The sequence below is a fragment of the Vombatus ursinus genome, unplaced genomic scaffold, assembly GCF_900497805.2.
Source record: "Vombatus ursinus unplaced genomic scaffold, bare-nosed wombat genome assembly UNPS02001419.1, whole genome shotgun sequence".
Classification (NCBI taxonomy): Eukaryota; Metazoa; Chordata; class Mammalia; order Diprotodontia; family Vombatidae; genus Vombatus; species Vombatus ursinus.
Window position 1 is genome coordinate 10,854,723 of NW_020941197.1, and position 14,378 is coordinate 10,869,100.

A 14,378-nucleotide genomic window follows, 5' to 3' on the forward strand; every position below is an offset into this window, starting at 1 on the left:
TATTCTATTTTTTTTCCTCTAATGTTCTCATTTCATTTATAAAACATTTTAAATTATTTTATAAAACTTCCAGTCTCTTTTTTTTTTGGTGAGGCAGTCTGGGTTAAGCTACTTGCCTAGGGTCACACAGCTAGTAAATGTCAAGTGTCTGAGGATGGATTTGAACTCAGATTCTCCTGACTCCAGGGCTGGTGCTCTGTCCACTACACCACCTAGGTGCCCCAACTTTAAGTCTCTTCTACGAGTTCTAGCAGATTTTGTGCCAAGGCTGTATTTTTTTTGAGGTTTTGCACAAAGTCATACCTTTTCCTGAACCCTGTGCAGGTCTGGTACCTCTTCTTTCTCTGGTATACATCCTCTCTCCATGCTAGAATGCTTTACATCAATGTTCCTAGTTAAATCTTTTTCTTAGTTTTTGCAGACTCTCCGTCTGTCTCCATATCCCAACCTAAGCTGGAAAAGGACTTACTGTGATTTTTGTCTTAGATTTCCTCATTAGGATTTGGTCTCGTACATTTTAAAGATCTTCATGGATTAGTTATGGGGGAAGAGTAGCTGTACTTTTTCCTGCTTTTCCACCATGTTGTCTCCACCACACCAATTTTCTTTTAGATGTTCAGGAAAGGAGTGACTCCAACTTTTAACAACCAATGCCTTTATAATTGATACATAACATTTTCAAGCACCATCATCATCTGCTATGCAGAACCCATGCTTATCCTCCATAAGAAACAACAATATAATTTACTTTCCTTCAAAGTCAAGTTGAGCAAGAAACACCATTGATCAAACCAATACATACTACAACTCAATTAAACAGGATTTGAAGATATAGAGAATTGTTACAAATATATATGAACAAGAAATTCACCAAATAGCTATATAGTCAAAGAAGAATAAGAAGCTTTTAAAAGAAGACACACACACACACACACACGCGCGCGCGCACACACACACACACGTATTTTCCTTACATATAACTATGTCTCTACCTCTATCTCCCAATATATCAACATTTATTTTTGTGGCAGAATAGTGTTTGAAATCAAAGTTTGTAGTTGTTGTTTGATGAATAGCTGAACAAGTTGCGGTATATGAGATTTATTCAGTCATTTCAGTCACCCCTGACTCTTCACGACCTCATTTGAGGTTTTCTTGACAAAGATACTGGAGTGGTTTACCATTTCCTGCTCCAACTCATTTTACAGATCAGAAACTGAGGCAGAAAGGGTTAAGTGACTTGCTCAGAGTCACACAACAAGTAATTGTCGGAGGCCAGATTTGAACTCAAGATTAGTCTTCCTGACTCCAGGCCCAACACTATCCACTGTGCCATTACCATAAAAATTCAGAAAAACAGAATTAATCATTGTATTTGGCACAGAGAAAAATAAGCAAAATCATGAGAACAATGTACACAATGATCAATATAATGTAATAGGAAAAAAATTGAAAGACATAACAATTGTCCTCAATGAAATTGACCATTCTTGACTTCAGAGGACCAATGGTAATATATTGATCTTTTACTTGGAGAAGTGCAAAATGAGGCATGTGATAAATAATTGATGGTTGGTAGGTTTTGCTAATTATCTTTCTTCATTGAAATGTTCACTTATTTTGGGTTTAGAGGGTATTAGGAATCAACATCAATGCAAAACAAAAGTAAAAATGGTTAGGTTCATTGTCAGAAACTTTGTTTTTAGAGGAAGAAATAAAGGAGAAAGTCATAGGAATCTAGATTTATAACTAGAGAGGACCTAAGACATTATCTAGGCCACTCTTTCCATGATTTTACAATTTGGAGACAGAGGTCCAAATGAACTTTTATTTGGAAACCTTTTTTTAAGTAACTCGTCCAAGGTCATTCAGAAAGTAAATAGCAAAGCTAGCATTCAAACCAATGTCCTCTGAACTTTACACTCTATTTTCTCTTTCAGGAATGTGTTCCAGAAAATGCTGTTTCTCCTTTTCATACTAATGAAGTAGGATCTCTACCTGTTTTGCCACCACAATGTTTTTCCTACTCCCTTCTTGCCCCATCTGCTATTTATAAAAGAGGGAAAAGCCCTGTTGACACCTTCACTACACACATCTGTGACCCAAAGGGCACAAATGTGTTATATAAGTTTTGGTAATGTGGATTGGTCTTCTTCTTAGCCAGACCCAAACCAGTGTTATGTAATCTTTTTCTGAGATAATACTTTTGCTATCTCTTCAGCCACCAATAAAATGTTGAAAATACTCTAATTTTTCCTCAGTTCCTTTTATTTCTAGGGGGATTTCATTAAACATATCTTCATTCCCTAAAGATTCGGTAATTAGGGCATCCCTGTGTTTTATTGATCAGGTGACAGTCTGATTTTGTATTCAGTCACCTTCCTACAGACTTAATAAAACTGGATTCTTATAGACTTTACAGCAACTAAAGCTTACCATGAAGAAATGTTCCTTTCCTTTTTGTTTGAAGGCTGGGACCTTCTTTAAATCTTCCAGAACCTCCTCCACTTGTATTCTTCCCCTCTCTCTTCTTTGCTTAGTGCAATATTTCACAGGCAGTGAGTACTTGATAAATGTTCCTGACAAACTGATTAGAAATCTTGTATAAGTAATATCCTGGCACAAACAGAACTACTGTTTATTATATACAGACATTATTAGTTTATTTGTATGGTTGATTGCCAAAGTTGAATGTGTATGAATTGATATTTGTTGTAGTGGTATTTTATTCATTTTCATTTTCTATTTTTAGATTGCATTCATTGAATACCATACACTGTTTGAATTTCTAATGGGTAGAATGTGAATGAATATACTTTGAAGTCATTTTCACTTCAGTTCAATCCAGAATTGATGTGCAAAGTTGCAATTCATAGAGCTAGGATGATTCAAAGAAGGGAACAGACCCCAAGAATTAGAGTTAGAATGTTTATGTTAGCAATGGAAACTGTTTATTTGACAGTGTTATGTACAGTTGACTTAATTTCTTCACCATGACTTATGCTTGATAGATTTCTGTGTGTGTGCACTCATGTGCACATGTATGTGGGGACAATTTTATGGTGCATATTTATTGGACCTCTTTAATTTGTGTAGTTTATTAATAAAATGTCTAAAAATAAATAAAATACTTTAAAAATGTTTCTATATTTCTCCAGAATGAGTCTCATGCCCACATAAAATGAACTTGAGCATTAATGGGTTTCCTTATGCCACAATTTGTATAGCAGAACATCAAAATATAGTTTTCAGTTTTATCCATGGTAGTGAAAGGGTTCAGCAGTGAGGATGATCTGTAGTTATGGAGAATAGTGGGATTGTTTTTGTTTCATTTAGCAGTTATTCAATAATATTTATTATGCATCTTCTTAGAGAAAATGTGCTGGCACTGAATCTAAGAAGACCTGTGTTTAAGTTCTGCCTCCCTCCCAAAATGGCTGTATAACTCACTTAACCTCTTCCTGTTCACAGCAACTGTCAGAGCTTAGGAATTTCAAAGAGGGACAGCTAGATGGCACAGTGGATAGAGCACTGGCCTTAGAATCAGGAGGACTTGAGTTCAAATCTGGCCTCAGACCACTTGGCACTTACTAGCTGTGTGACCCTAAACCCATTGACTAGCCAAAAAAAAAAATCAAAGAAGGAGTTCACTTGAATTGGTAAGGGGCAGTCAGCAGGGAACCTGTGGAACATCTTGATCCATTTAGTGACATGGTTAGATTGTTGTGAACAGTTGTGTGAAAAATGGATTGTAGGTGGCACAGTGGACAGAGTACCAGCCCTGGAGTCAGGAGGATCTGAGTTCAAATCTGGCCTCAGAAACATGACACTCACTAGTTGTGTGTGACTCTGGGCAAGTCACTTAATCTCAATTACCTAACCACTAAAAACAAAACAAAACAAACAAACAAACAAAAAAAGAAAGAAAGAAAAATGGATTGGAGAGAGGAGAGACTAGATCCAGTGAAACCAAATAGGAGGCTATTTTCATAGTCCATGTGTTAGGAAATGAGGCCCTATACTAGAGTGGTGGCCTTGTGAGGAAAGTTAAATGGAAAAATGTAAGAGATGCTGTGTAGGAAGACTTGTAAAAGCAAATTTAGGCTTGATGTAATGAAAAACTTCTGAAAATTTGACCTGAAAGTAGAATGGGCTGTCGTGGGGTTTAGCTGATCCTGCTCCCCCTCTCATGGGGGAGTATTTGTTGTTTGTTTCAGTTTTGTGTTGTTGTTGTTGTTGTTGAGTCATTTCAGTCATGTCTGACTCTTTGTGACCGCATTTGGAGTTTGCTTGGAAAAGATACTGGAGTGATTTGCCATTTTCTTCTGCAGCTCATTTTGCAGATAAGGAACTGAGACAAACAGGTTTAAGTTATTTTCCCCGGGGTTTCATGGCTCGTAAGTGCCTGAGGCCAGGTTTGAAAAAAGAGGAGTTCCTGACTCCCAGTGTGGCACCCTTCCACTTTGCCATCTAGCTCCCTGTTTTTAGTTAATTATTAATTTTTTTAAATACCACACTCATCTCTCCATATCTCTCCATATCCCAGACACCAAATAGAACCTTCCATTGTAATGAAGAAAAACAATCAAGCAATACCAGCTGACCCAAAGTCCATCTAGGCAATATTTTGCTTGAATACATCCATGACCTTTCTACTAAATGGAAATATGTTTCATCATTTGACCTCTAGAACTAATACTAGCCATTGCTCTTAACTGAAATTCAGTAGGAATAAACATTTACATAGCACTTTTAAAAAATATCTCATATGATGTCATAAAAACTATGGGAGGAAGGTGCTAGCATTATACCCATTTTATAATTGAATAAGCTGAGGAAAGCAGGTTAAGTGATTTGCTCAGGGTCACACAACTAGTGTCTGAGGCTGGGTTTGAATTTATATTTTTATAAAGCCTTTCTGATTCCAGGTCCAGAACTCTCTCCACTGTGGTATTATCTGCCCTACTTTCCTGTATATTACTGTAGAAATTGTCTATTTTATTCTCCTGGCTTGGCTTTCTTCACTCTTCCTCAGTTCAGACAAGACTTTCCACCTCATTGGAGATAGTTAAGCAAAGGCTGGTCCTTTTTGTTACCACATAGATACATCCCACCCCCCTCCCCGCCCCCGAGACTGTGTTACATTGTCATATTTTTTTTTTCTGACATGGAGATTCTGGGATTCTCTGATCCTATTTCATTTTGGAATTGTTATTTACATTTATATTCTAATGTGAATATTCTAGTGTCTGGAATTAAGAAGGCCATACTTTAAACAAACAAAACAACAACAAAGTAGAAACTATCATTTGAAACCTGACTTAGAAAGAGCAGGACAAGAGGGCAGGTAGGTGGCTCTGTGGATAGAGCTCTGACCTTGGAGTCAGGAGGAACTGAGTTCAAATCCAACATCAGACACTTGACACTTACTAGCTACATGACCCTGAGCAAGTCACTTAACCCCAATTGCCTCACCAAAAAGCAAAAACCAAAAAAAAAAAATAATAAAAAGAACAGGACAATTGCCCAACTTCTACTTTCTGACCTCACATTCGTGGTTTCCCTCATTCATACTCCATACCACAAGAAGGTAGGAGACAGGGAAGAGCTAGAGGTTGTTCTAAAATGAAGGTGTGATATGATGAAAATAACCTTTTAGAAAAAAAAGGTAGTTTATTAATAGATTATAGTATTGATTGGAGTGGAGAATCACAGGTCAAGAGATCAAGTCTAAGGAGAGTTGCTCTTCCCTAAAATTGATTGTTCACCTTCCATAGCAAAGGGAATAAATGAAAGCTGTTCATTTTGCATTTGAGTTCTTCTTGGCTTAAGATAAACAAATATTCTCTTTATGTCAACAAAGGATTAATCAAGCAGTTTAGGTATCAGTGCCAAGAAGAAGAAAGCAAGATTTGCAACAATGCATAGAAGCCAGATTTATCTGTAACTAATAGCCTTATAACAAATATACTAAAACTTTCTCTGTTTGAAATGGCAATAGATTGATCAAGTGTATCTTGCAAATTAAAGGATTATTTTTCCCTGTGTGTATCAGTATCCTCTAGGGTGAATTATGACATAATTAAATGAATTAAGAGAATATGTTTGCATAAATGATCTGATACTACCCTTTTTGTCTGAATGGGTATAGGAAGAAAGAAAGAAAAAAAAAAGAAAAGGAAATCTCCACTTTCAATCCCTTCTCATATTTTCCAGACTGTAGCATAAAGGCCTAGCTACTGTTGTTGTGGAGAAGATGAGTGGCAGCCTACAGCTTCTAGACTGGCCTTTGAATCTCTAGATATGGCAGTGAAAAGCTAAACAGAAGCAGTCAGGCATTAATTAGTATCTCTCCATTCCAGTGGGTATAAGAAATCAGTAAGAGTGGGGGTCATAAATAAGACAAGGTGACTAGGGCTTTTCCCAAAAAATACTAAATTTGGGGACACTGACAATAAAAGGGCTAAATTCTTAGCAAAAATTGTTAAAATTGGAAGCTAAAATGGGAAGGTGGTAGGGTAGGGTGGGTACCTCTTCCCTTGTTTGACAATCTCCTATCAGCTGCTTTGTGCTGATGTTTCTGTATTTCTTTATCTCCATCCCCCACACTTCCGCTCAATTGAGGGTTTCCTTTATATTACACCATTTATTTAAACTCTCTGTGCCTCAGATACTTTATCTGCAAAATGAAGGCGTTAGAATAGATATTCCTTAAAGTCCCTCCCAGCTCTATGTTTGAACATAAATATGTATCTGACTTTGCCCAGGTGAAGTGTAGGAAAATTACCCAAGAAATACAAAACTTTACTAACCAGCACAAAGGCAGTGTCTTCTAGGTATCTTGATGAACTTTGTTGAACATGAAGGTGTCACAGATGTTGGATGCTCTATTCTGAATTCACTGAAAAATAAAATGGAAGAACTCACTAAGAGTGACTGCCAATGTCCTCTGGTACCACAGCCACCATTCTTCCCATTGCACATTGTGTGACATGTATCTCAAAATTCAAAATGTTTTTGAAATGTGATGTCATGAGAATTTATTCCCTTCAGACTTGAGCTACCTTTTACTTGAAATCTTCTCACTAGAATCTGTTTCAGTCACAATACCTATTTGTGATTTAAAATATGGCTTGTCATAGACTTCAAAGTATCATAATGCTACATGCAGTGAACAAGAACAATTAATTTACCCCTTGACTTGGATGGATCCTCCTTCTCTACTCTGGTGCACAATTTGGTTTTCACCCAGTATAGAATATTTCTGCAGATTATTGAAAATAGTGACAGTAAAAGTCTGTGAAGTTATGAAGTCAATTGTTTCACTGCTATAGCATTGATCTCTGGAGTACCTTTCTGATTTTTTTCCGCCAGAGCTAGATTTGTATCTGTTTCTCAATATTCCTGAAAGGCAATGTAGGAGGGTCAGTAAGAAAATTAGATATGCACTTAGGGAAGTTTCTTTTTTTTTTCTATTTGGTTTTTTAGTTCCTTTATTTAAATATCCAGAGAGAACTAGGGATTATAAATGAAGGGGAAAGGAAAACATAATCAGCCAAACACTATTTTTTCCATTAAAAATATAAGGCAACTTTGTCACTAAATAAAAACAAGACCTTTATTTCATTAAATCTCTGGGTGTTGAACCAGAATGTTACTGTTTGCTTCTACATTAGACATAGGACACAAAGGAATGCAGGCAATAGGCAATTGGACAAAGTGAGGGCTAATTATTAGATTAAAGAGAAATAGAATTATGGGTGCCTTTTGTCACAGAATTGTGGAGTTAAAATCAATCTTAAAAATAATTTACTCAAGTAAAGACTTCAGAGAGCGGAAGCCAAGATGAAATCCTCCAAATATCTTTAAAATAACTCTAACCAAATTCTAGAGCATCAGAACCCACAAAAAGAAGAAGAGAAACAAATTTCCAGCCCAAGACAACTTGGAAGGTTGGCAGGAAAGATCTGTTGCACCAGAGTGAGAGAGGAGTACAGTCCAGCACAAGTCATGCCAGCACAGACTGGCCCCCAGTAAACCCAAAGCAGGTCTTGGGAGTGACTGAATCAGCAGTGGCAGCAGTAGCAGCTGCTTCCACAGCTCTCAGTCCATAGATGGTAAGGGGGTCAAACAACTGGTCAGATGGAGAGTATAGAGGTCTTTTTTGCTACCACTGAGGCAGGACTCTGTTGCTTTGCCCATGCTCAGATCCAGTTTGCAGTCCTGAGTGGTAGTCCCAGGATAAGGAGGAGCACTAGCACATCAGAGCTTGCAGCCTTATATTTTTAACAGAAAAAAATAGTGTTTAGTTGATTATGTTTTCCTTTCCCCTTCATTTATAATCCCTAGTTCTCTCTGGATATTTAAATAAAGGAACTAAAAAACCAAATAGAAAAAAAAAGAAACTTCCCTAAGTGCATATCTAATTTTCTTACTGACCCTCCTACATTGCCTTTCAGGAATATTGAGAAACAGATACAAATCTAGCTCTGGCAGAAAAAAAATCAGAAAGGTACTCCAGAGATCAATGCTATAGCAGTGAAACAATTGACTTCATGACTTCACAGACTTTTACTGTCACTATTTTCGATACTCTGCAGAAATACTCTATATGGAGGGGGGACCCTCCTCACAGTTCTAGGTCAGCAAAGGGTGCTTATGGCTGCACACAGACCAGAGCATAAGTCAGGAGAGTAGTAGTAGTCTACTTAAGTTCCTTCATTTTACATTGAAGAAACTGAGACTCAAATGCTTAGTTCCTGACCAGGTTCATACACCTGACTGAAATGTAGTGCTCTTTCTATCACACTACACAGCCATATGTTCATTTGGAAATGCTTTCATGAAGAGTGGGATTTTCAATCAAAATGTCGCCACCTGAAGATGGAGGATGAAAAGAACTGAGAAAAATCTTTAGTATATTTAGCTTTCCGTATGCTTTGAGAAATTGTGTCTTGTGCAATGAATAATCCTTAAAACAGACACAGGAAGACACTGACATCTGTTCATTTGTATGCTGAGTCTTAAGATGTCTATGTTGTCTGTCAGAACATCGGCAGTTTAGCAGAAAATTCAAAGAGCTTTATACCATTTTTGTCATAGGCTTTTAATGTTGTAATGGACCAAGGAGTATGTCCATCATCAACAACAATAACATCAAAAATATAGTGTGCATTATTTCTATCAATACATATGGTTTCAAAAGCAATGAATAGAAATTTAATAATGTAGAAATCTCTAAAGATAAAAAAAGAAAGTCCTGAAGATGCTAAAGGAATAAAAGAAAGGACTATGGGATGTTAGGATGATTTTTTAAAGGACTTATGGGAAAATATGAAAAAGATCCACAAAGGTTGAGAAGATGATGACAGTTACTTTCTACATAGATGGAAGAAAGAACCATAGTGGTAAAATTATGGATCCATCAAATATAAAGGATAAATATATTTTGGATATTGAAACAAAGTGGTAAAGTTATGTGAAAGTCCTCAGTCTTAACTGAGTGTCTTTTTCATACTTATAGAACCTAAGACAGAGCAATTAAAGTATTTCTAGGTATTAGGGTCATGTAAGGATTTTAACCACTCCAGGCTATATAGATTTCTTTCACCTCCTGAAAGTAACTTTCCACATAGTTGCACAGAGGGAGGGGAAGATTCATAAAAGCATCCAATCATACCCAGGGCTTAAACCAATTAAATTAAATGAGAGGAAAGAGACTTCTTTCTTTGCAGAAGTGGAGGGAGGAGACTACGGGGTGATAATATTGATGGTACTATCAGACATGGTTGATAAGTTGGTTAGTTTTCCTGAAATTTATATCTTTTCCCTTTTTTATGTGTTTGTTAATATAAGTGATAATTCTGTAAGTACGAGAGGGGTTGGGATATAGTCAGCAATAATGGTTATATAAAAATATTATAAAACTATAAAAAATGAAAAAAAAACATATCTAGTCTAGACAACCAGGGTATCTCAACAGCAGGGTGTTTCTTCCACTTGAACAATTGGCCTATGATTACGCATAAATAAATGTACAAGGATGAAAGTACATAAGAGCATATACAGGACAGAACTTTCATTAGTGTGAACATTGTGTTGTTATTATGTATATACATGTATATGTAGGTGTAAAAAACTTAAGAATATTCATGAGATCCATTGCCTCTCAATTTTCCACCTTCATTAATTTAGGAAAGGTAAGAGGGAGAAAGCAAGACATAGAGAGAAAAAGAGAAAGATAGAAACAGACACAGAGAGAGACAGAAAAACAGAGAGAAGGAAGGAAAGAAGGAAGAAAGGGAGAAAGGAAGGAAGGAGGGAGGGAAGGAGGAAGGAAATAAAGGAAGGGAGAAAAGGAGGGAAGGAGGAAGTAAAGGAAGGTAAGAAGGAAAGACAGAAGGAAGGAAGGGAGGAAGGAAGGAAGAAAAGAAAAACAAAAGAGTTTGAGATTCCTTTATTTAAAATGCTAAGTAAATAAGTGCCTTATGTAAAGTGTTATGTCTAGGTATCTGTAATTTTCAGTCTCAGGGGACTTGAGAAGCAACCACATTTTCACAGACTTTGACAATGCTATTTGACAAGATAAGAAATAAAATACTAAAGTAATCTCACATCTGAAAACAAAAATGGGAATAGAGCAGATGTCATTTTGTAAATGGAGAATAAAAGGTTTCCTGTTTGTCAGCATGCAAAGTTTAGAATAATTTCCCTCCATTAAGAGTAGACTTTTAAATTATTCTAAAATGATGGGTAAGTCGGGGCAACACAATTAAATTTATTAAAGTTTTTGGTAAGTAATTTACTGATACTGTAGCTAATACATGTTTTATTGTAAGATACTACATTATGCAATTATGGGTAATCTTTTTCTGTTTCTTATATTTAGCTTCTGCATCTTGATAAATGATTCAGTCAGCTTGGATCCTAGTTCTATTGCAAATCAGGAAGGATGGTATCTGAAATATAAGATGGTAGACTTGAATTGCTGAGGTATGCCTCTTCCTTGAGAAAGAAGGGCCCAAATTAGCTGTCAACAGGCCTGAAAAGAATTCATTAAAGTCATCAGCTTCATGTTGAAAGATCCCCATTAGCCTTCCCAATTCCTGCTTCTCTCAGCAGCAATGGTCATTTAAAAGAAAAAGAAGATAAAAGCTAGAGGTTCCTGGTTTTATATATACAGGATGTCAGTTGTTAATAGATGAGTGTATCCTTAGCCTACATCCATGTTTTTTGACCTTGGAGATTAACTTTGTCATCATGTGGTCCCCTGGGACTGTCAGATTTTGTCACCTGTCTGCAAAGAACAATACTACTTAGAACATACTCTCTGGAATCAAAGAAAACAGTCTTATAATTTTGACCAAGACCATAGTTTTATAGCATATATAACTTGTTGTTGTTGTTACTTATTTGTTTTCAGTGGCATCCAACTCTCCATGACCCCATTTGGGGTTTTCTTGACAAAGATACTGGGGTAGTTTGCCATTTCCTTCTCCAGTTCATTTGACAGATGAGAAAACAGAGGCAAACAGGGTTAAGTGACTTGCCCAGAGTCACACAGCTAGTAAGTGTCTGAGGCTGGATTTGAACTCAAGTCTTCCTCCAGGCCCAGCACTTTATCCATTGTGCTACCCATCTTCCTCAAGCTCTCTTACTCAAAACCACAAATAAATAAAGGGAACCTATTTTGAAGGTTCTTCTGTAGAAGAAAATTTCTTATAAACTTAATTGCTTTGTAAATTTACCTAAGGTATTTTCCCTCCTTTGACCTCAGTTTCTTCAATTTTAAAATGAGAGAGTTGAATTAGTTGAATTTTTTGAGATCCTTTCTAATCTAAATCCTATGATTACTTCACTATATTCTTTTTACATAGTATTTCATCTTCAACAACTCAGGTATATCCACCTACACAAGTCTTTTCCTTATGTCCCCAGTCAGTATTATCCTTGACTTCTTGAAATAACTTTATATGTGCCTGTGCTTAATATTTGCTTGTGCACAAGTTGCATCAAGGTACAAGTTGTACTTTTATTTTTTTATATGTAGTATGCTCCTTGAGGACGGGGATAATTTTACTTTGGGTTTTGTATTCATAGTGCCTTCTATGGATGCTTGGCACTTTGTAGGTGCCTAATAAATGCTGGATGAATTATATTTAATTGAATTGAATAAAAATGGAAAATTGATCACTAAACATAATTCTTTAGGAAACAGCCTCTATTCTCAGGTGTAAATTGTCATTGGTCCAATATCATCTACTATTGCTGAGCCAGCCTTATCCAGCAAAGACTGCATTTTAATAACAGGCTATATTCACCTATGTTCATCTGCATAAGAAATTTATGTATATACGTGCATTTATTGATTGGAGAAAATTCAAGGATGTGCTAATATGAAAAAAAAGATACAAAAGAAAAGCAAATGTTTCCCTTTACTATTATATAGCAAATAGCCTGTACTGGAAATTCTAGAATTGCTCTGTGTCTTTTGATGCTACAGTTATTATCTTATCATTGCCTCTGTTTATGTTCTTCCTTGACATTCTAGAGTTATGTGAGCTCATTAATTTTCAATAACAAGGTACTATCTAAACACAGTGCTTCTTTCAGGCTGTGTCTCCACAACCAAACATATCACAGGCACAAAGCAATTACTTAGTTAATTCAGGGAATTACAGCTAATGCAGGAAACTAGCCTCATAAATTGTGCAATGGTAATTTAAGGAGATGAAGGTAAAAATGGCTGACCTGCCCTTGTATATAGTTCAGAGAGTATACTGTGTTTAGAAGTCTGAGCACAAGAATGAAAATTCACTCCATATATTAATTTCTATGGTACATAAATGGTTATATATTTTTCTTCACATATTTGCCAACAGTGGATAAGATGTCAAATCTGGAGTCAGGAAGATTCCTCTTCCTGAGTTCAAATCTGGCCTCAGATACTTACTAACTGTGTGACCCTGGGCAAGTCACTTAACCCTCTTTTCTTCAGTTTCCTCATCTGTAAAGTGAGTTGGAGAAGAAAATAGCAAACTACTCTAGTATCTTTGTCAAGAAAACCCTAAAAGGAGTCATGAAGAGTTAGACATGACTAAGAAAAGAAAGGATTGAATAACAATACCCATAGTTCAAGCATAATGCTAAGGGCTGGAAAGATAAAAATACAAAAGCAAAGACAGATCCTGTCTTTAAACTTATATTCTAGTAGGGGAGATAATGCTTACTGGGAAGTGGTGATTAGGAAGAGATAATTTGTTCAGGCAAGTTGCTGGGATGGATAATGGGGTCTTAGGAAATAAACTGAGCCATCCATTGAGGAAAATGGAAGATTTGAGTTGATCATGGTTCATGGAACCAGAAGTGGAATGGGAGGTTAGATTAAGGGGAGGAGTGATTTAACTGACTGAAGTGTATGTTCCTTATAATCACTTTCATCAAATCACACTTGCTTATCATAACATAGTGGGATAAGATATTGTATTTAGCAGCCAAAGGACAGATACCAAAAAAAAAAAAAAAAAAGCATTTATCTGTCTATGGTCCAGAGTATTGGGTTATTCTCTAGGATAAGTGTCAGCAGGTAGGTGGTAAGAGCATAATAGCCGTTTTCTGAACCTACTGAATTCCAAACAGACTGGTATAGAGATCTAGCATCCATACAGGGAAGGACCAAAAGATAAGCACACAGAGAGATTCATATCTCTTATAGATACAAAGTTTTATCATCTCCCCTTGCTTATTTTCTTTCCCTATTCTGTCCTGCCTTCTAGGGCCTCCTCAGTTGCCTTTAGAAACAATCTATTTGCTTGGGCTGTGCTTCATGAGCAAAACAGAATTGCAATAGCACAAAGGAAATTTGAGATGGCAAATCTATTGACATCTCCATCCCAAGTGTTCAAATGGACTATTTGTGCCCAACCTGTGGTAGAGGCTTCTGAGCTTGTATTAGACTGATCAGCCACACTAAAACACATTGTACCTTGACCCTAACATAGTGTTGTTATTGTTCTCTTTGAGTACAAAGGATGAAGAACAACACAACTTTGGTTGGGAGGAGGGATGTTTGAGGATTGTGGTCGTGGCTTGTCCTTTGTTCTTAAAGAGATCTATAATATCAGGGAGATTATGACATGACTTACAATTGACTTTGATTTGAGTGAGGGAGGGCTATGCAAAGTCACCAGCCTCACTTTCTCCTCCAGAGCCATCTGGGTCCAGTGGCCAGATATAGATCAGGATGACTGGACATGGCCCATGATGCAGTGGGAGACCTTGGCCCTTTTAAGTTAAGGTTTTTTTCAGGTTCTCACTTTGAGTGAGGCAACGCCCATTCAGTGATAGTCTTTTTCTGAAGTCTGGGAATACAGTTTGAA